Source organism: Canis lupus, chromosome 11 (assembly GCF_003254725.2).
Source record: "Canis lupus dingo isolate Sandy chromosome 11, ASM325472v2, whole genome shotgun sequence".
In the NCBI taxonomy this organism is placed as follows: domain Eukaryota; kingdom Metazoa; phylum Chordata; class Mammalia; order Carnivora; family Canidae; genus Canis; species Canis lupus.
The window spans coordinates 55,833,510-55,855,033 of record NC_064253.1 but is presented as its reverse complement, the minus strand read 5'-3'; the positions used below and the strand labels follow the sequence as shown (position 1 = coordinate 55,855,033).

Here is a 21,524-nt window from a genome sequence, read left to right as displayed (position 1 = left end):
TCCCGGGATCGAGTCCCACGTCGGGCTCCCGGTGCATGGAGCCTGCTTCTCCCTCTGCCTATGTCTCTGCCTCTCTCTCTCTCAAATAAATAATAAATAAAATATTTTTAAAAAAGACTTGTGCCTTTTACTATGTATGTTAGGCCTCAATATTTTTTTAAAAAATTTATCTAAGCTATTACTCTGGCTTTACTTTTTATAGTTACGGGCATACCCAGGACTCAAGAATAGATGAGAAAGCTATATACCAACATTTTCGAAGAGGCGGTCTCTGATTGGTGAGCTGGTGGTGAATTCTTAATCTCCTTCTTTACACGTTTCTGGGTTTCCCAGATATCCTGCACTGAACATGTCTTGCTTATGTAATCAGATTAAATCTATTAAATATGATCTTGAAAGTGATAAGCGCAGAGGTGAAACATTCAGCAAGCACGAGAGAGGTGGCTCTTTGCCCGGAGGGACAGAGCCTGCTCACAAGATTTTGTCCTCTCTGACGGTAAGGACACAGGCTTAGGAGTCCTGATCCAGGCCCTGGGGTTTCAGCGCAACTAAATAAAGCTCCTGGCGTACCGAGGGCCTGGAGGTGGGGCTGCTGGAGGAGCCCTGGGGCTTTCCCCTCATTCCTGGGGTGGGGGTGGGGGAGCCTCCAGGGCATTCTCGCCCTGTCTCCAGAACTTGCCTGAATCCAGTCTCCTGCGTTTCTGACCCCGCTGCCGGGGATCCTGTAACCCCAGCAGCACAGAGGCCTGTTCCACGGAGGTGCGGTGATTTTAGGGGGCCTCACCTCGTCCTGTCAACAAGAAGGACCTGCCATCGTGGTGAGAGGTAGGGAAGCTGATGGTGGGGGTACAAAACCAAAACCGAAACCAAAACCAGAGCAAACCCTGGAAGTTCTGAGGAAGGGAGAAAAGGGAATGTAGAGGAATCCTCTGCTCTTGGTTTTCTCACTGGGAAGGGGGTGCTGTTGTGAGATTAACATATGAATGAGTGCATGGAAAGACTCAGAATTGGGGGGCTGATTTGTGCCTGCTTTTGCTGACAGTGCGAGTCCCCTGGCTGGCTCCTTCATCTTCTATTCTAATGCTAGTGCCCCCCCTTACCCCCCAGGCTACCGTGGCCTGCACAGAGCAGGGGGTAGGATGCATTTTTTGGTACCTTTAGCCTGATGTCTGCGTTGGCAAAGCCAATGGGGTCATATGATGAATATCTGCTTGTGATTCACAAATGTATTTTGTATTTCCAGCGTGGATCCTAAAATCACTTCCCCCTCCCTCCCACCTCCTCTCCCGCCCCCACACGCCTGCCTGCTCCCACAGAGAAGTCATGTGAGGCCTTCTCAGATTGAGCACAGGAACGAGCCAGTGGCCCAGCTCTGCCCTGTGACACACATAGCCTCCAGCGGTCACATGGCCTCCAGCTGCCACCACCTGCCCTCTGTCCCCAGCCCAGTGCCCTCTCCCTGGCCGGCTTCCCTTGTCCCTCCAGGCTGTAAGCTTGGCAGATAGCAGGACGGAGGGACCGAGGTTTCAGGGCCAACAGGCTTGGACGGTTCTGGTCCTAGCTGACCTGAAGGTGGGACCCCATCCAGTAGTCTCCTCCACACCACGTGGGGTGCCCCACTGAGAAGTAGGTGCCCCACTGGCCGGCTGCAGACGTGGATGGAGCTATTTGCAGCCGGATCCTGCAGCCAGCCCCAACCAGAGCCCCCACGAACAGGGAGCTTGGGCCACTGGAGACAAGGTGTAAAACAAGGCTGTGCGAGGAGCCAAGAGCACCATCCAGGTGTGTACCTTATGGAAAGGCTGGAAGCCAGGTGTTGGGAGGAGGGAAGAGGGCAAACACGGGGAGGGCCATCCGTAAACATACTCAAATACAGACAAACAAATGAGAAAAAAACTTCAGAGCAGTGGTTCTCAATAGAGAGCAATTTGTCACCCCAGGGCCAATGTCTGGAGGCATTTTCGGTTGTCACAACTGGAGGAGCACTACTGGCATCCAGTGGGTAGAGGTCAGAGAAGCTGTTCCTAGACATCCTACGAGGCACCGAGCAGCCGCCCATGACAAAGGCTTATCCAACCCCAAATGCCAATAGAAACTCCATTATAGAGAGAAACTAACTATCCTGGGGAGGATTTGAGCAGGGACTCACAAACGAACACTTCTGCCCTCCTAGTGTACATTGTGACTGTCACCCTCAGGCTCAGAGTCCTTCAGCAGCTGCTCAGTTCCCACGGGTTTGGACCCAAACCTCTGGGCACACATGGCTAGTCTTCCTTCCAGGATCTGGCCCTCATTTACCCTGTAGCCTCACCTTCTGCTGGGTCTTAGTAACACCGAACTATTCAGGGTTCCCATACCCCAAGACCTTTGTCCTTGTGGAAGGGGATCCCACATCCTGTGTCTGAAATGCTGTCTTTTGACTTCCATCTCAAAAGTCCTCACCCAATCTTCTGGGTCCACTTGAGCCATTTCCTCATCTGAGTCCCCCTCCAGGCCCATTGCTACCCTGCACCTCCCCACCCCACTGTCCCTGGGACGACACAGGGCACCTCTACCGTAGAGCATCACACAGGATAGGTGCTGGCACAGTAGACCTGTGTCTGTTTCTCCCACCAGACTGTGGTTCTCTTAGTGTCAGGTCTGTCTGCCCAGGCTCTGGGGATGCCTTGAACAATGAGAGCCACTCTTAGGTGGGTGAGCAGGTCCAGCCTATTGGCCCTCAACAGCAGAAAATACATGAGGAACTGGAGAATGTGCAGAGGGAGATGTGAGGCCAACTGGGCCATCAAAGCAGCTGGGAAGCAAGGACATGAAATGAGTCCTAAGGGACCAGCTGCACAGGGTCTGGGAACAGTCACAGAGGAGCAGTCAGCCTGAGAGACTAAAAGGGAGATGATCTGTGCTGATTCCAGAGGCGGGGGCTGTAAGGTCCCAGCACACTGCCGCACGCCCCCCCCCCCCCCCCCCCCACCGCCAGGGTAGGCCAGTGGCACCCAGGACTGGGATTGCCACCAAGTGCTTGGCAGGGGCGTGGTGTATGGATGAAGAAGTTTGGTCATTCACACCTGAAAGCAAACTCACTTACTTTTCCTCAAATTAGTTTCATGGGGAATGCAGGGCAATTGAAGATATTCCCATTTTATCTATGAGGATGTTGAGGCTCACAGAGGTAAAGTACTGCATCCCCACCCTCTCTCTTTGGGCCGCACCATTTTGAGTCAGCCAAGACAAGATCAATCAGCTCATTCCTTCACCATGGGTTTGAGTTCCATGGACAATCCCAAAAGCCAATTTAAAAGAGCATTTCTCCAAAGCCATATCTTCAGTGTTCAGTTATCCACAGGCTTTTTGTTCTTTGCAGCTTTGTGATATAATTGACCTGTAATAAACTGCATATATTTAAAACACAGGATTTGATGAGATTTGACATATGTACACTCCCATGAAACCATCATACTTGAGACAGTGTACATACCCACTGCCCCTAAAAGTTTCCTTGCACACACACACACACACACACACACACAGAGGCAACCACAGACTTACTACTTCCTGCTATTACTACATTTTCTAGAATTTATCTTAATGGGATCATACAGTATGTACATGTACTCGTTTTTATGTGGCTTCTTTCATAGTTATTTTGAGATTTGTCCCGGTTGTTGCATATATCAAAAGTTCATTCCTTTTTATTACTGAGTGGCATTCCATTTTATGGATAGGGGACCGCAATTTGTTTATCCATTCACCTGCCAATGGACATTTGGGTCGTTTTCAGTTTGGGGCTATTACAAATAAAGTAGCCATGAGCATTCATGGACAAGTCTCTGTGTGAGCATATGTCTTCATTGTTTCTGGGTAAATACCTAGATGTGGATTGCCTCCGTCACATGGTCAGTTTATGTTTCATTTTTTTTGAGAAGCTGCCAAATTGTTTTCCAAATTAGTTGTGCCACTCTACCTTCCCACCAGCAGCGTATAGGAATCCAGTTCCTTCACATCCTCACTGACACTCAGTATGGCCTGTCTTTTAACTAAGCCATCCTAGTGCGGTGTAGTGATAGCTTATTGTGGTTTTATGTTTCCTAATGACTAAGGACGTTGAGCATCTGTCCATGTGCTTATCTGCCATCCATATATTTTCATTGGTGGAGTGTCTATTCGAAGACGAAGTTTTGAAAGAGTATTGTATTTGTTTCTAGTAGATAGAGTAAAGCATCTGATTTTGACCATATCCCTTGGAATCTAGTCATGGTTTCCCATCCTGGCTTGGCCACTTACTGAGCAACTTAGGATGAAGTGGCTTACTCTCTCCGACTTCGTTTTCCTTTTGTGCAAAATGAGGGTAATAATAGAACCCAATAAGGTTTAAATGAAGATCAAATACTTTAAAACTAGCATATAGAACTTGAAAACTATTATAAACAATTATTATTATAACACCTTCTGTTGGTCTGATTTGAATTGTAATTATCAAGACCCCTGGCATACCTCAGAAACTAGTCTTTAGGGGAATTAAATGGTGTTTCATGGACAGAAAGGTAGATATGCATTTTTTTAATCCCTAGGTATGTAAAGAATGGAATTTAGTGCAAGTCTAGTGCTTTAGAACTGAAAGAGTCCTTAGAGTTATTTAAATCAATACCATGCCTTGGCTCAAGGCCTCTGGAAAGCAGAGCCTGAGGCAAGGATTTTAGTACTGAGACTTTACTTGGGAAGTGCAAACACAGGGTGGTTAGTATTAGGAAAAAACTAGGAAGTGACACGAGGGAAGATGCACGGGTTCTCTGCCACGCAACCACTCAACAAGGCACCAAAGAAACACAGTAGGTCTCTTGGCAAGCATGCTTTCTCAGCACACAGAATTTCCCTAGAAGTTTTGCAAAGAGAAGACACACTTGACGGAAGCCCAAGGCAAAGGACAGTAGGGGACATGTGTCTGTCAGTTTTCCTCCTATGGTCAAGGTCTACCCCATGGAGAACAAACTACACTTCCAGGGTGAGTCATCCAGCACTGTGGTGGCCATTGAGAAAATTCAGCCCACATCCTGCTCTGTGGCATTTTATCTAAGGCCAGAAGTCAACAGGCAGCATATACCTGGTGGGATGCCAGCTAAGGGAGAAAAAGAAGAAGGTGCACAAGACCTATGTCCTGACTTAGGCTGCATACCCTCAGAAGCAGAGCCTGAGTCCATGATTTGAGTACTAGGGGCTCTGGGGGAATGGAACCCCGGCAGCACCAGTAGGATAGGAGAGAGAGGACTGGGAAAGGAAGGAAGCTGACCCAGGGTCTAGTGAGGAGGAGGCTACTCTTGTAGGTATCTGGGGGGCCATCCTACTGGGAACATCTAGAAGACAATATGAAACCCATCAGAGGATTTTCCCACCTTTGAGGTAAGGAAGGAGGGATGGTTTACAGCCCCCCCCACCACCACCACCACCAACTTCCATCTGTCATTGGCTAAGGGCTGCTCCGGATCCTGGGGGCATTAACTTCTATCAGCCCCACCCTCAAGAGAAAGGAGAGTCCCAGCTGCTGGCAGTAGGGCTTTTGGCACAACCCAGAGTGATGAACTTCATCAGGAGTCAGCAAGCTATTTCTTAAAGGGCCAGAGAGTCGATATTTTAGATGTGTGGGCCATGTGGTTTCTGTTGCAACCAGTCAGCTTGACCACAGGTAATACATGACAGGATGGCACTGACTTTGTCCCAACATGACTATATCACAAAAACAGGCAGCCAATCTGTAGACCACAGTTTGCAGACCTCTGTGCAGCACATATAATGCATCCCATTGTCCAGATAGAGAAACTAAGGCCCAGTAAAGAAAAGTGACTGGTCATATAGCCAACCAGAAGCACATCTCCTGACCTTCTGTCCACCTTGCTACCTCTTTATTTGGTTTTGGTATGTCTGGGGGGGACTTGCAGCCAGAACACTCCAGGAGGGAGTCCGTGTAACGCATAATTCTTAAATGGCAGTAATCTGTTTGCTCTTGGTGACCAGAGAGGACTCAGGGCCTGCAGCCTTACAGCCTGCAATGATCGCTCAGAGCAACTTCTGGGAGCCTGGCTGAGCAGAGAGGCTTCCAGAACCTCCCTGTGCCAGGCCCTATTCCGGCAGCCCTGCCTCGGCTGCTCTGGCAGAGCGACCCGCAGCGGCCACAAAGCGCAGAGCAAGAAAGCAGCTCGAACTTTGGAGCCTGTAAATATCTAAAAATATCCAGGAATGTTGTGCACATATGTGGCCCTTCTGTGATCAAAACATCTGGGGAGAAGATTAAATGCTCCTGCTTTAATTTGCCTAGGACTCGGAGAAGAGTAGGAAAGGGAAGGGAAGTTGAAAGTCATTGACTTTACTGGGGAGAAGGACGTCACAAGAGTTTTTGTTTTTTACAAGGCAAAATAAGTTGTGCGCATGCAGAGTCCTCCCCCAGGGGAAATCCTGGACCTCGGTTTCCTTGGGATTCTGAGGATTGTTTCTCATAACGGGGGCGGAAAGTTCATTGGCTGCAGGCTTGAATTCCTGATTTGATGCCTTTTTTTTTTTTTTAAGAAGATGAAAATGCCAAGTCCCTCAATCAAAACAGTAAGAGCTGTAATAATGTGGCAAATCATTAAATGTCAGATTTGAAGAAGGCCTAGTGTGAGCCATACATTTGTCAGATGAGAGAACTGAGACTCAGAGAGCACCTTTCCTGGAGTCCCTTTCAAGGAGGCAGAGATAGGGCTGAAATGTGTGTGTCCTGACTCCCACACCAGGGATGCAGTGGGAAGGAGGGTCTGAGGGAAGGGTCAAGCTTCGTCCTGCTACCCCTAAGCCATATGGCCTCATCTGTACACTAAAGATGATAATGGCCGATTGTGTCTGTAAGAAACCAGGATCGTACCTCTGGATCTTTTGTGAGTTTGTTTGCTTGTTTTGTTTTAAGATTTCTTTTTTAAAGATTTATTTATTTACTTATTTATTTAGAGAAGACAGCTCAGAGGGGCAGAGGGAGAGGGAGAGAGAGAATCCTTAAGCAGACACCCCACTGAGCATGGAGCCTGATGTAGGGTTCAATTCCATGTCCCATGAGATCATGACCTGAGCCAAAATCAAGAGCTGGACACTCAACTAACTGAGCCGCCCAGAGGCCATCGGACCTCTGCATCTTGCATAGCTGCTTTCTTGGATCTGTGAGGTCCTTGAAGGGTGAACGAAGGCAGGCAGATGCCCACGCTTTTCATTACTAATCATGGCCCCAAACCCTAATAAATGTCTTGGTAGTTTGGGGTAGATGATATGTGAGCCTGGAATTCCATTTGGCTTAAATCCTTGGTCAGAAGCAGGCTAACTGCGCTCTAAGGTACACTTTCCTCTGCCCTAATTCTGGGACAGGAAGTTAGCCACTCTCTGAAGTTAGGGCAGCCTGAACAAGCCACCTACCCACGCTTTTTTTTTTTTTTTAAACTACATATGCCACACTTCAGTTCCCACTGGCCTTTCAAGTGCAAACAGTGGCTGGCTGCTTAGCCACTCTTTATTTAGGAGATGAGAAGGCTCAAAGTAGGATCCTCAACACAGAAGATGCAAAGGGAAGAGGGTCTAAGCAGAACCTGCTACTCAGATACCAGAATTTTTCAACCTGCCTCTCATCTGGAGAACTCTAATCCAAGCGTGCCCTTGACTTGATTTCCACCACAGGTGAAACCTACCGCGCCCTCTAGAGGCCATTCTTTTTGTTAATCACCAGTTAGTCCAGTGCGCTCAGGACCAGACCCACCAGAGGCAGAGATGTCCCCAGCTAGAGAGAAAATCATGAATTATCAGAAAAGCCCTAGTAGTATCTTGGCAGTGCTGTATCTCTAATCCTTTTCACTACTCCCATGTCCTACTCAGCCCTTCATGAGACCACTGAGATGGGAGCTCATGTTCCCAAGGGCTTTACAAATGCCTTTTTCATGCTGCCCCACATTCTCTCTACATGTTGTGTTCTCTCATATTCACCACAAGGCTAACAAGCTGAAGGAAGACTACATAATGGACATCCAAGAGCAACAAGCTGTGACTGCAACGGAAACACCCACATTTGCCACCACACTGTCAAGTTATTGTAGTGTAAACCCTCCTATTTTAATCAGTGCCCCCTTTGCCAAGGAGAAACTAATTTCTCAAATTCTCAAATTATGTCAGAAGCTCCCTTTGAACCTTCTTCTTTTTTTAATATGCTTTTTTAAAATTAAGTTTTTTATGTTAAATCCAGTATAGTTAGCATACACTGTGCTATTAGGTGCAGGTGTACAATAGAGTGATTCAACAATTCTGTACGTTACTCAGTGCTCATCATGATAAGTGTACTCTTGGTCCTCATCACTTATTTCGGCCATCCCCCCACCCACCTCCCCTCTGGTAACCATCAGTTTGTTCTCTATAGTTAAAAGTCTTTTTCTTGTTTGTCTCTCTCTCTCTCTCTCTTTTTTCTTTTGCTAATATGTTTTGTTTCTTAAATTCCACATATGAGTGAAATCATATGGTATTTGTCTTTCTCTGACTGACTTATCTCACTTAGCATTGTACTCTCCAGTTCCATCCACTTATTGCAAATGGCAGGATGTCACTCTTTTTTTTTTATGAATGAGTATTATTCTTGTGTGTGTATATGCCACATCTTCTTTATCCATTCATCTATTGGTGGACCCTTGGGCTGCTTCCATAGTTTGGCTATTGTAAATAATGCAGCAGTAAATGTAAGAGTGTGTGTGTACCTTCTCTCTTCCTGTTCTGCTTGATCCCAGCAGTAGGAGCCATGGGAGCCAAAGGAGCTGGGACAGAAACTAGATCTCTTCTTCAGTAGCTACAGATGGCATCTTCTACTTCAGCAACTTCAACATGTCCCCCAGCTGGTCCATTCAATGCCAGCTCTCTAATGTGTTCCACTTCTCCAAAGTTCCAAAGGGTCAACAAAACAAATTGCTACACTAAGACTCACTTGCAGCATCTGGAAAATACAGACCCCAAAGCCAAATGCCATCCATATATGCCAGTTTCTAGGACATAAAAGACCTGGAATTAAATGGAATTTAAAAACTCTTCCCTAGAGCCTACCTCTAGAGATTGAAGAGCATCTAAATGGCCAGAATTCACTTCATCTTATCTCCATTTCTGGAGCAGCCCTGTTTTACTTGTGGAGGAGGTGTATCACATGCCATATGTATTTAAAAAAAAAATATCCCAGGGTATTTTTCATTTGGGAAGTAAGAAAATGGGACCAGAGAGTTACTTGGTCTGTATCAAGTCTAGATATTAGGCTGAGGTATAAATGTGGAGTCATACTGATCCTGAGATATGCTTGTGATTTCTATATTCTCTGGGTATGGGACTATTATTGTGCACTTCTTACAGATGCTATTGACTAAGGTGGCTTTACACTCAGATTCACTGAATAAAGTCCTAGTTTATGCCTGTTGCTCTCACTTGCCATCTGCTTTAGCATTTTTCCAGGATGTTTGTATGTTCTTTTTATTTTTGTGGGAGTTACTGCATTCCCTGGTGCACACTGTATAAATCTGTCTGGTGAACTTGGTTATCAAAGTGGCTAAGCATATTTCTAAATGAAGGGTAGAACAGGTGAGATTAGGGGATCTAAGTAGCAGGTAACCATGAGGAAAATAGGCTGAGCTGCTCATTCATTAACTCTAAAACTAAACATAAGAGAAGAGGCAAGGATTGGAGAAGAGGTCTCTTGAAGAATCAAGCAAGACTTTTCTGATACTCTTGATTTTTGTGGCCCAAAGCCACATCTCTGAGTAAAAAATACAGATCAGAATAGTGGGTATGTTGGCTGCAGATTACAACTTCTGGGGAGGAAAGCTAAAGCACCTCTCACATACCATACCCATAAACAGAAATTTTCTGACATGGGTGATAGGCAGTGCTCTACTGGGGTGCTAAGATAATGATGGTAAAAGGATTTTAAGCACTTGCCAATTTTAGTCATCTAATATAGCTGCTTAGGACATGATGTTGAGAAAAATTCTAGGTTTGGCAAGAATGAGGGCCATCATTGATTTAGGATGTTGGCCATGGTTCAGGAGCTGAGGGTATCTGCACTCATCTCAGTACTTTGCCATTTCTATACTAACAAGATGAGCTTTTAGTAGGAGGAAAAAAAGAATTTTTAAAATTCTTCTTTCTAAATAAATAAATAAAATAAAATAAAATTCTTCTTTCTTCACAGTATACCCTAATGGATTCATTTTTCATTTTGGAAATAATTATGTCTGTAATTCTAGTTGGCTAAGAAGAGTTCCCCTAGTTTATGAGGCTGCCCCCTTCTACCATTAATCTTGTAAAGGTGGATAGGGTGGAAGATTGAAAGCTATTGCACTAAATCATAGGAAAACACTCTTTCCCTTTATGCTTTTTCTCTTGGGTGTGTCCTTCCTTGGTTCTGCTCATGGGAATGATAGCTCTCAGAAAGAACTAGGATTGTTTCTCATGTAGGTCTTAGTCCATCCAGGAGCACAGAGTCAGCCCTTATGAATCAGACCCAGTCTAGCCTTTCTCCCCAAGGTGAGAAGACTTGGTGCCACAGCTTTCTCTATAGTTATAAATGGTTTTCCTCTGCCTACCTTTGTCCATTTGTACATTGCCCATGGAGATGGTAAGGCTGGTGTCAGAGAAGGCAGGAGGCTGATAAAAGACTCATGGATTTGGATCTCAGCAAAACATTTTGCCATCTTATCACTACTACTGATAATTCATATTTTCCTGGAGATGTAAGGACTAAAGATAATATATACAAAGTGCCTACAACTCAGCTAACTTTTACATAGTTAGCTATTACTATTATTATTATAATAATGATTGTCACTTGAAGACCAAATTTTTCCTCATCTGATTTTATTTTTGACCAAAGTGATATGTAGTGTGGTGATGGGTAATTCTTTCGAGAAAATATCTGGACAACAGCAGACAGTGCATTTCTCCTCCAAAGATCCATTAGTAAGAAATTCAACACAAATTCCATCCTATGCCTTATTGTTCAAATGAATGCTTTCAAATATAATGGAGAGTTTTATGTCAGTCACTTTGCTTCCTAGGACTTGTACGTACGTTGAGAGGTTTTCATTATTTCTTTCTTTAAAAACATTCTAGAGGTCCAGGGTGAGCTTCCCCACAAAATACTTGCTCATCAGTGGGCTGGATGTGAGATGCTCACAGACTCCAAATGTGGTGTATCCAACCATTTGGGAAACCTTGAGGCCCCCTGGCAAGCTGTCTTCAGAATAGCTAGAAGCTGAGCAGGGGGGATGTGTCCTAGCTCCTTCTGTGAAAGTAGTCACCTTGCCATTACCATGAGACAGTGTGGATGAGAGAGCTTTTGAGAAGGAAGTGGTTTACATTATTAAGAACAAATGTAAATATGGGATTTGTAGATTTGGGTCAGTTAGGTTTATAAGCTGCCTATTGGTAGAGAAGGAAAAAGGCCATGTTATAATTCTGTGTGCTTTCAAGATATGCCAATAAAGATGCTGAAGGCCCTATTCTCTACAGAAAACTTTTATAGACAAGAAATCTGGGGGTGCTTGCCAGGCTCTGAACTAAGTAAATAAATGTTGGCTTAAAGATGTTAAAAGTAGATGTTTCTAGTTTTACAGGAAGAGGAGGAACTCAAAAGCGGAAGGCCCAAAGACATCAATGACACCATGAGATGGGGCCAAAGAAATATAGGCAGCCAGGAAAGGAGTCTGAGAATGTGCAGTGTAAGCCTAAGGATGCCTAAGCCTAAGGATGTATGAATTAAAAGGATAATTTATGTGAGCCAAAGGGCATACAATGTCAATGTTCACTTTATAAGAAATCATACATTTGAAAGATGATAAGAAAATGGGATATGGCTGGGAGAACGAGGTATATCCTAAATTCTGCCTAAACTCCCAATCACTTTCTTCCCCATAAGGAGTCCAAAGGAGACATTTATGCTCAAAAGCACCAAAACAAGACATTGTCAGCTAAGGCTTTAGAATTAAAATCTGTTATAGAATTCTAAGAAGCCGAGCTAGACCATGTGGAAGGATTCCTTTTCCTAATCAGGACAAGCCATATGAATAATGTTTCACTGTATCCAGAGAACTCTCCCATCTGAGATAGATGCACCTGGGGTTGCTGGAGTTAGTGTCAGGCTTGGCTGTCCCTGCCTTAAGATTCTTCCATTGCAAAAAAATAATAAAAATAAATAAAAATAAAAAAAAAAAGATTCTTCCATTGCTCGGCCATTGCTCACTAAGGGCAAGGGATGTTTTCAAGGCAAACTGAAGACCACAGAGGAGAAGGTAGAGGGAGGAATATTTTAGCTGAATAAAGAGGAACTTTCTAATGGTCAAGCTTTCCTTGATAGCAAAGCTACCTCTGAAGATTGTCAGCTCTCTGTCTCTGGAGAGGAACTAGCCAAGAACTGACAACTTTTAGTGGAAATGCTGTAGAAGACTTTACAGCCTCAAAAGAGGATAGATCTGTTAGGTCCCTTTTCATCTTTAGAATTATGGTTTTGAGTCACTTCACCACTCCAGGCTTCAATTTACAGATCTTTAAAATGACTTCTCAGTACCTTTCCTGCTCTGCGATAATAATAGACCCTTCATAATGTTGCCACATAGTTTGATGCATTGTGAATGAAAAGAACAAAATGAATAAAAATATGACAAACAAAAGCTGAGTCTTATAAAATGAGCTAAAGAGAATTCTTCAAGGTGAAAGAAAAGGACACCAATTAACAATATATGAATGCATTTTAAAATATTTTTTACCAGTAAATGTAAATATATAAATAAAGTCAGAATTATCTAATATTGTAATGGAGATATGTAAACCAATTTCAAACTTTCAAATCACAATGTAAACATACTAAAAATAACTATAACTTAATAATTGCTATTGGTACGCAATGTAAATAAGGTGTAAATTATAACACCAATAATCTAAATTGTGAGGGAGACAGAAGTAAAAGAAGTAACTGAAGGCCAAGAGAAATAAAAGTATAGCTTTTGTATGCAATCAAAGTTAAGTTGTTATTAACTTAAAATAGGAAGTTACAACTATAAGATATTTTATGTAAGTCTCATGGTAACCACAAAGGAAAAGTTTGTAGTGGAAAAATTAAAGATTAAGAGAAAGAAATCCAAAGCAAACCACAAGAAAAAAATATCAAATCACAACAGAAAACAGCAAGAGAGGAAGAAACAAATAAACTACAAAACAGTCAGAAAACAGTGAAGAAAATGGCAGTAGTAAGTATATAAAAACCAATAACTATTTTAACATAACTGAACTTGTTTTCCAATCAGAAGACACAGAATAGCTGAATGAATAAAAAACAAGACCTGATAATATGTACCTATAAGAGACTCACTCTATTAATAGGCTGGAAGTGAAGGAACAGAAAAGATATTCCAAGTAAATGGTAACCAAAAGAGAGCAGGAGGTGGCTATAATTATATCAAACAAAATATACTTAAAGTCAGAAATGATCACAAGAGAGAAAAAAAATCATTATATTGGCACAAAGTGGTGAATCCATCAGGAAGATAAAAGAATTATAAAGAGCACTTAAATATATAAAGCAAATATTAACAGAATTGAAGATATATAGCTGTAAATAACTGCATTAAGAAAAAATAAAGATCTCAAATAAAAAAAAAAAACTTTACACACCAAAGGAACTGGAAAAAAAAAGAACAGATTAAACCCAAAGTTGATAGAAGTAAGAAACAGATTAGAGCAGAAATAAGTGAAATAGAGAATAGAAAAGAGCAATGAAACTAAGAGTTTGTTTTTTGAAAAGACAAACAAAATTAGCAAACCTTTAACTATACTAACCAAGAAAAAGAAAGATGACTCAAATAAATAAAATAAATGACAGAGGAGATGGTACAACAAATATCACAGAAATACAAAAGATGGTAAGAGACTAGTATGAGCCATTATACATCAACAGATTGGGTAGTCTAGAAGAAATGTTTAAATTCCTGGAAATATACAATAGCAAGATTGAATCATGAAGATACAAAATCTTAACAGGTCAGTAACAAGTAAGGAGATTTTATTTATTTATTTATTTATTTATTTATTTATTTAGCTCTTTAGCTATTTAGCTTACTTATTTGTAAGCAAAACCTTCTATCTAAAAAAAAAGAAAGAAAGAAAGAAATCCCAGAGCCACACAGCTTCACTGGTGATTCTACTAAACATTTAATGAAGAATTAATGCCAATCCTTCTCAAGCTCTTCCAAGCTTGAAGAGGAGAGAACACTTTCAAATTCTTTTGAGGCCAGCCTCATTCTGACATCAACACTAGATAAGAACTCTACAAGAAAAGAAAATTGCAGGCCAATATCCTGGGGTGAATATGATGAAAAATTCTAGCAAACTGAATTCAACAGCACATTAAAAGAATCATGGTTAAATAGAATTAATTATTGGGATGCAAAGATAGTCGAACATACACAAAACAATAAATGTGATACATACACCACATTAACAGAATAATGAATAAAATTTTTATGATCATCTCAATAGATGCCCAAAAAAAAAAGAAAGGATTTGACAAAGTTCATCATCATTTTGTGATTTAAAACTTTCAACAAATTAGGTCTAGAAGTAATGTACCTCAACATAACCAAGGCCATATCCATGGCTTAACCAAAACATATATGAAGAGCCCACAGCTAACATCATACTCCAGTTGTAAAAACTGAAAGCTTTTCTTCTAAGATCAGAAACAAGACAAGGGTGCCCACTCTCACCACATCTATTGAACATAGCTGGAAGAATTAACAAAAGTAAATAAAAGAAATCCAAATCAGAAAGGAAGAAGTAAAATCATCTGGTTGCAAATGACATGATTTTATACATGGGAAACCCTAAAGACTTCATCAAAAAATTGTTCAAATTAATAAAAAAATTCAGTAAAGTTGCAAAACTCAAAAGCAGTATACAAAAATCAGTTTCATTTCTATACACTAACAATGAACTATCTGAAAAAGAAATAAAACAATCTCATTTACAATAGTGTCAAAAAACAGTAAAATACTTGCAAATGAACTCAACTGAGAAACTAAGAGATCTATACACTGAAAACTATAAGACAATTATGAAAAAAAAGTGAAGACAAATGGAAAGATATCTCATGCTTGTGGATTGGGAGTATGAATATTGTTAAAATGTCCATACTACCCAAAGTGATCTATAAATTCAAAGCAATGCCTATCGATATTTCAATGGCATTTTTCATAGAAACAGAAAAAAAATCCTAAAATTCATATAAAACCGCAGAAGACCCAAAGTAGCCAAAATAATCCTGAGAAAGAAGAATAAAACTGGGGACACCTGGGTAGTTCAGTGGTTAAGCGCCTGCCTTTGTCTCAGGGCGTGATCCTGGGGTCCCAGGATGGAGTCCCAAGTCGGGCTCCCTGCATGGAGCCTGCTTCTCCTCCCTCTGCCTGTGTCTCTGCCTCTCTCTCTGTGTCTCTTGTGAATAAAATAAAATATTTAGGAAAAAAAAAAGAATAAAACTGGAGACATCTCACTTTCTGATTTTAATTATATTACTAAGCTATGTAATCAAAATATGTATGGTACTAGCATAAAAGCAGACACACACCAATAGAACAGAATTAAGAGACAAGAAATAAACCCATGCGTATAAGGCCAATTAATATTTGACAAGGGCACCAAAAATGCACAATGGGGGAAGAACACTCTCTCCCATAAATACTATTGGGAAAACTGGATATTCATACAAAAGAATGAAATTGGACTCCTTTCTTATACCACTCACAAAAATTAACTCACAATGGATTAAAGACTTAAATGTGAGAAACCATGACTCTTAGAGAAAAAGCAAATGGGAAAATTGGCCATGGTATTGGCAATGATATTTTGAGATATGATCCCCAAAGCATAAGCAACAAAAGCAAGAGTAAACAAGTGAGACTACATGAAACTAAAAAGCTTCTGCACAGCAATGGAAAAATCAACAGAATAAAAGAGCAACCCCATGGAATGCAAGAAAAGATTTGTAAACCTTATATCTGATAAGAATATATATATATATATTATATATATATTCTATATATATAACATATATATATATATATTATATATCCAAAATATATAAGGAATTCATACAACTCAACAGCAAAAAAAAACAAACAAAAAAAAACAAACAAAAAAAAACAAATAATCACCTGAAGGGATGTTTCTCGAAGAATACATCCAAATAGCCAATAGATATGAAAGATGCTCAATGAAAGATGCTCAATATCACTAATCATCAGAGAAATGAGAACCACAACCTCAATGACATATCACCTCAGATCTGTTGGAATGGCTATTATCAAAGAAACAGGAGATAATAAGTATTAGAAAGAATGTGGAAAACAGAGAACTGTTGTACATTATTGATGGTTATGTGAACTATGAGAGGCAGTATGGAGGTGCTTATAGAAATTAAAAATAGAACTATCATGATCCAGTGATCCTACCTCAGGGAATATATATAAAAGAAACAAAACCACTATCTCGAAGAGATTATCTACACTCTCATGTACATTATAGCATCATTTATAATAGCCAAGATGTGAAAACAACCTAAGTGTCTATCAGCAGATGAATGGATAAAGAAGATGTGAGATAGACACAGGCACATACACACACACACATACACACACACCCCTAGATAGAGATAGATAATGTATATACAGAGTCATATAGGTCTATAGATGTACAAACATACATATACATCTCTACATGTAGATACAGATATATATATGGTGTATATATGGATGTATGTATGCGTGTGCATATATATATGTGTGTGTGTATATATGTGGTGTATATATATGGTATCTACGTATATGTATGTATATACAGACATATCATGGGATATTATCCAATCATAAAAAAAGGAAATCCTGAATGTGTGACGGGCACTGGGGGTTATTCTGTATGTTAGTAAATTGAACACCAATAAAAAAATAAAAAAATTAAAAAAAAAAGGAAATCCTACCATTTGTGACAACAGGGATGAAATTTGAGGGCATTATGCTAAATGAAATAAGTCAGACAGAGAAAGATCAATACTCTATGACCTCACTGATATGTGGAATCTAAAAAAAGTTGAACTCATAGAATCAGAAAGTAAATGGTAATTACCAGGGGCTGGGAGTGGGGGAAATGAGGAGATGCTTGTCAATAGGTACAAACTTTCAGTTATAAGATAAATAAGTTCTGAGGACCTAGTGTCCAGTATGGTGACCTGAGGTAACAACACTGTAATGCATATTTGGAATTTATTGAGTATTAAATTTGGTGGGTATTAAATGTTTTCGACACACACACACATGCGCGTGCGCGCGTGAATGGTAACTGCCCAAGATAATGAATGTGTTAACTAATTTTATTGTGGTAATCATTTTACAACATTTACATATATCAAATTTTTAAAAGCATGACATATTTACTATTCAATTGATATTCCACTTTAAGGAAAACCACTGAATTTGCTGGTGAAAGGAAAGTACAGGAAAAAAGTGAAATGCCAGACCTGCATTGTAAGTATTGGAGATAAATATGAAGTCATTAATATTTTAAAAAATAAACATATGTGTATACGCATATATCACTCATTCTGCCTAAAAATGTCTCATCAGTTCATGCCTTTCCCTTCAGAAATTGTGCCTTCACATAATATATAATCCAGTTTCCCAACCAGCTTTAGGAGATGCCAAATATTTAATGACACCCCACCTAGAAACAATAAATACATTTGAGTCAGTCTTAGACTCCTGGGGAAAGAGATGCTGAAAATTTGATGAAAGGGATTAATAAATTATAACCAGGCTATTAAGATGTGAATCACTAAAGACTCCTGACACTCTTTTCCTTTCTCTAATTAGAATTAGAAAATAAACAGACTCACCTCTCTACACTCAGAATCCCACTCCCTCCTTTCTGAGGTCACTTGGTTAATCTAGTTCATGGACTTGCATTTAGACATTAAGATGACTTTAACCGATGGACAGTAGGCTCTGAGAGTTGCGAGTCAGTGCGCTGGTTCTCTAAACCAGATGCTGTGACCATATTGGTGAGACGCCAATCACACAGCTGGGAAGAGGGAAGACCCAATTTGTGGGCTGTGGGGTATCTTCCCAATCAAAGTGCTCCTGCTGATGGATTTCAGAGCCTGCTTCAAGCTGTCATAGATCCAAGCTTCCTGGAAGAAACCTTAGAGATTATCTCATCCCACTCTTTTTTTGTGTAAATGGAAACTTACAAAAGTTTGAAAGCTCTCTCTCAAAGGAGAGGGAGCAAGTTGCCCAAAGTCATGCAACCTTTGATGGCAAACTTCACACAAGAACCCGTTCTCTTGTCCCCCTGGACCGCTGCTGCTCTTTCCACATCTATTTCTACCCCTACTGTGGGGGCCTGAATCCAACAGCTCCATGCTTCCTTATCTCATTACTAGACCAACTGTTTTTAATAGAGCACCAGAGGACAGCTACAGGTGTCAGGTAGCAGCTTACAATCCCAGCACCCCACCGTGCTGAGACATCCTCGGCTCCACCTCCGGAATACCTGATGTGGAGCTCTGACATCATACTCAGTGTGGGTGCAGAAACTGACTCTCTTACTCACCTTTGTATCCTAGAGCCTGGAACAATGCCAGATAGAGGAGTCCTCGAGGAAAAATTGTTTAAATTAATGAATCATGAGAGTTTATCTAATTTTACAACTTCTCTCTCTCCCTCTCCCTCTCTCTTCCCCTCTCTCTCTCTCTCTCTCTTTCACACACACACACACACACACACACACACACACACAAATAACTCAATGCCAAGTGGTTAAAAAATGCATTTTCCTCCAATATTTTATGGATGCTGCTTCAAGACAATCTTTCAACAAACATTTAGTCAGGCTTACTACATAGCTAGGTGTTAGGTAAGGAGAACTAAAACAGCCCCTGTCCTCAGGACCACACTGTCTATCAAGGAAGACAAACGTCCAGGTGGTTGTAATCTGGATTGAAGGTACACCATGAGAGAGGTGTGTCATAGGAGGGACACGTAGAGTAGAGGCAGGGGCAGAAGCGATGGCTGAGCTGAGTGTTGAAGAGTAAGTCAGTTGGGGAAATAACAAGGAAGGATGCTTCAGACTGAAGGAACAACGTGTGCAGAGCCATGGACTGAGATGGCATGAAAAAAGCATGGCCAAAGACATAGAAAGAAGGAAACTGGCAAATTTTAAGATGTTCTACAAATGAAATTTAAATGTGCTTCCTTCTCTGCTTGTTTGCTTTCCATAAGAGGCCATTGTTGACTAGGAGAAGTGTTGGATTTGGAACAGGAATAACTCTGAAAAATAATGATTGCATTTAAGCTTCCAGAGCTTATACTGCATGTGGCAGGCTCAGTTACACAGAGAAGAATGAAGGAGGAATTATTACATGTCCCCGGTTACAGATGGGGACACTGATGCTCAGTGAGTATCAATACTAGTGTGACTATTTTGCTTCTCAGTCCTATTTGTTGAGACCCAGAGATGTGCCATAATCAAATGCTCTACCTTAGATACAAGTACAAAGTCATGTTATTCCCCGCTCTGGTAGGAAGTCTCCTTCCGCCATAAAGAGCAGCAATCCCTACCTCTTCTCTGAACTACCCCCATGGGGATCCCTGCCAGAGCACACAGGACTATTACAGAACCTTCCAAAGCCCTGCCCACTCTCCTGCTTAGGCACCTCTCTGCAAACTTTCCTCATAGGCCTGGAAGTGGGCCCCCTAGAGGTGCGCGGGAGTGTGGGTGTTTTGGCCAATCTCTTCCATTTTCCCAAGATTTGCTATCACTGTTCCATGCGGTCATTTCCTCCTCATATACTTCCATTCATTCAGAGATGCCTTCACCTTAGATTAAAAATTACTTCATCAACCCTGAAGTCTACCTCAGTGTCATCTTTTGCAAGGAAGCCCCTTTCCAATCACGGTTTCTCCCTTCTCTGCCCTTAGGAGTTTCCCTGTCATTTGTCATAGCTCAGTGTACTCTGCATCCCACAAAAGATTGTGACTCGTGGAAGATAAGGACTTACTGAATTCATCTCAGTGTCCCCAGCGCCCACTGGACAAACAGCCTCGCAAGTGTAAATGTGCTGAATCCCAGAGAAGATTCAAGCCCTGACTCTGCCACTTGCCGGGGTCAGGTACAGCCTGCATTAGAAGCTGGTGAAAAATAGAATCTTCGCCTTGCCCGGTCACCACAAAGGTCAAGTGAGGCTGGAGAATGCATCTGGGTAGCCTTCTTGCTCTAATAAACTTCTGGAAGCTCCATGGTCCACTCCCATCTCCAGCCCAGCACTGAGCCAGAAGATGGTATTGAAATGTGACCCAGTGTTCCTGATCAGCCCCCAGCACCACCCTGCTGGGTCCAGACATGTATGGCTCCGCTGAATCCTGCAGAAAGGACCTGTGGTCTTTGGCAAATGGAAAGATCCTTCCCCATTTTCCTGCACATTTCCCGTCACACTACATTCCTTTGGACTTTTAATGACATTTTGCATGAGAGGGGTGCAAAATGCATATATTTGTATTCCATCTTATATCCCACCAAAGTTTTTAAGTTAGGTAGGTTTCTTTTAAGAAACATTTCTGACTGGGGAATGCTCATTACCATGATCCTTTTGAAGCGAATACTTATTCTCTCACCATTGGGTTTGAATCTCCGCTCCTCCAACTACTGCCTGCGTGAGTTTGAACCGATGACTTGATGTCTCCAAATCAGTGTTCTCATCTGTAAAGTGGGAACAATGCCATTTTCTACTCAGGGTGACTGTAAACTTGAGAAATAATTGCAGATTGCTCATAATAGGCACTCAATAAACCACTGGCCTCCTGTGTACAGGGGAGGCATAATGTATTCTCTGCTGCCTTTCTAATCCTTGGGAAAAGGATGATGGACATGCTGCGTACCCTGGAAGTAAGTCAAGTAAACTAATATTTAAAAGTGTCTATTGGATTGGAAACTGGGCCTTTTTTCTCACCTTAGTAAGATCCATTTCACTCCAAAGATTGGACACCAAGTTGCAACAAGTTGAGATGTGAACGTGGCCCAGCTCATACGTCCCCCTCTATCCTCCATGCAAGTATGTCCACTTCAAATCTCCAAACTCAAGTATCAGTCGGTGGTTTCCAGGCGAAGATGCCAGGCAGAACTTCTATCTCCCAAGTCCCAACCACCAGGAGGCCAGAAATAAGAATCACTTAAGAATGTTAATTGAATGCTATAATTATAGTCTATGCATAAATAGGCATTTTGCACTGATGTTGTACACTGCCAAGAAAATATTTACTTGGCTAACTCAAGTCCACGACCAAGTCTATTTTTTTCACAACAGAAATAATACTTTAATTTGGCATCACCAGACACACCAGAGTGAATAATCTTGGATATTTCAAACATAATCAAGATGTCTCTTATGCTTTTGCCTCTCT

General features: G+C 41.5%; 1 long non-coding RNA gene across 2 annotated transcripts; it reads left to right on the top strand.

Moving 5' to 3' along the window:
• The first annotated feature begins 243 nt into the window (after positions 1-243).
• LOC112650037 (uncharacterized) lies at positions 244-20,949 on the top strand. Of its 2 annotated transcripts, XR_003129892.3 has the most exons (4): positions 244-825; positions 1,244-1,782; positions 17,530-17,594; positions 20,046-20,949. It is a non-coding gene; the product is annotated as an uncharacterized LOC112650037 (long non-coding RNA). The 2 variants fall into 2 exon arrangements; XR_004803716.2 differs by lacking the exon at positions 1,244-1,782 and having other exon boundaries at positions 248-825.
• The last annotated feature ends 575 nt before the right edge of the window (positions 20,950-21,524 follow it).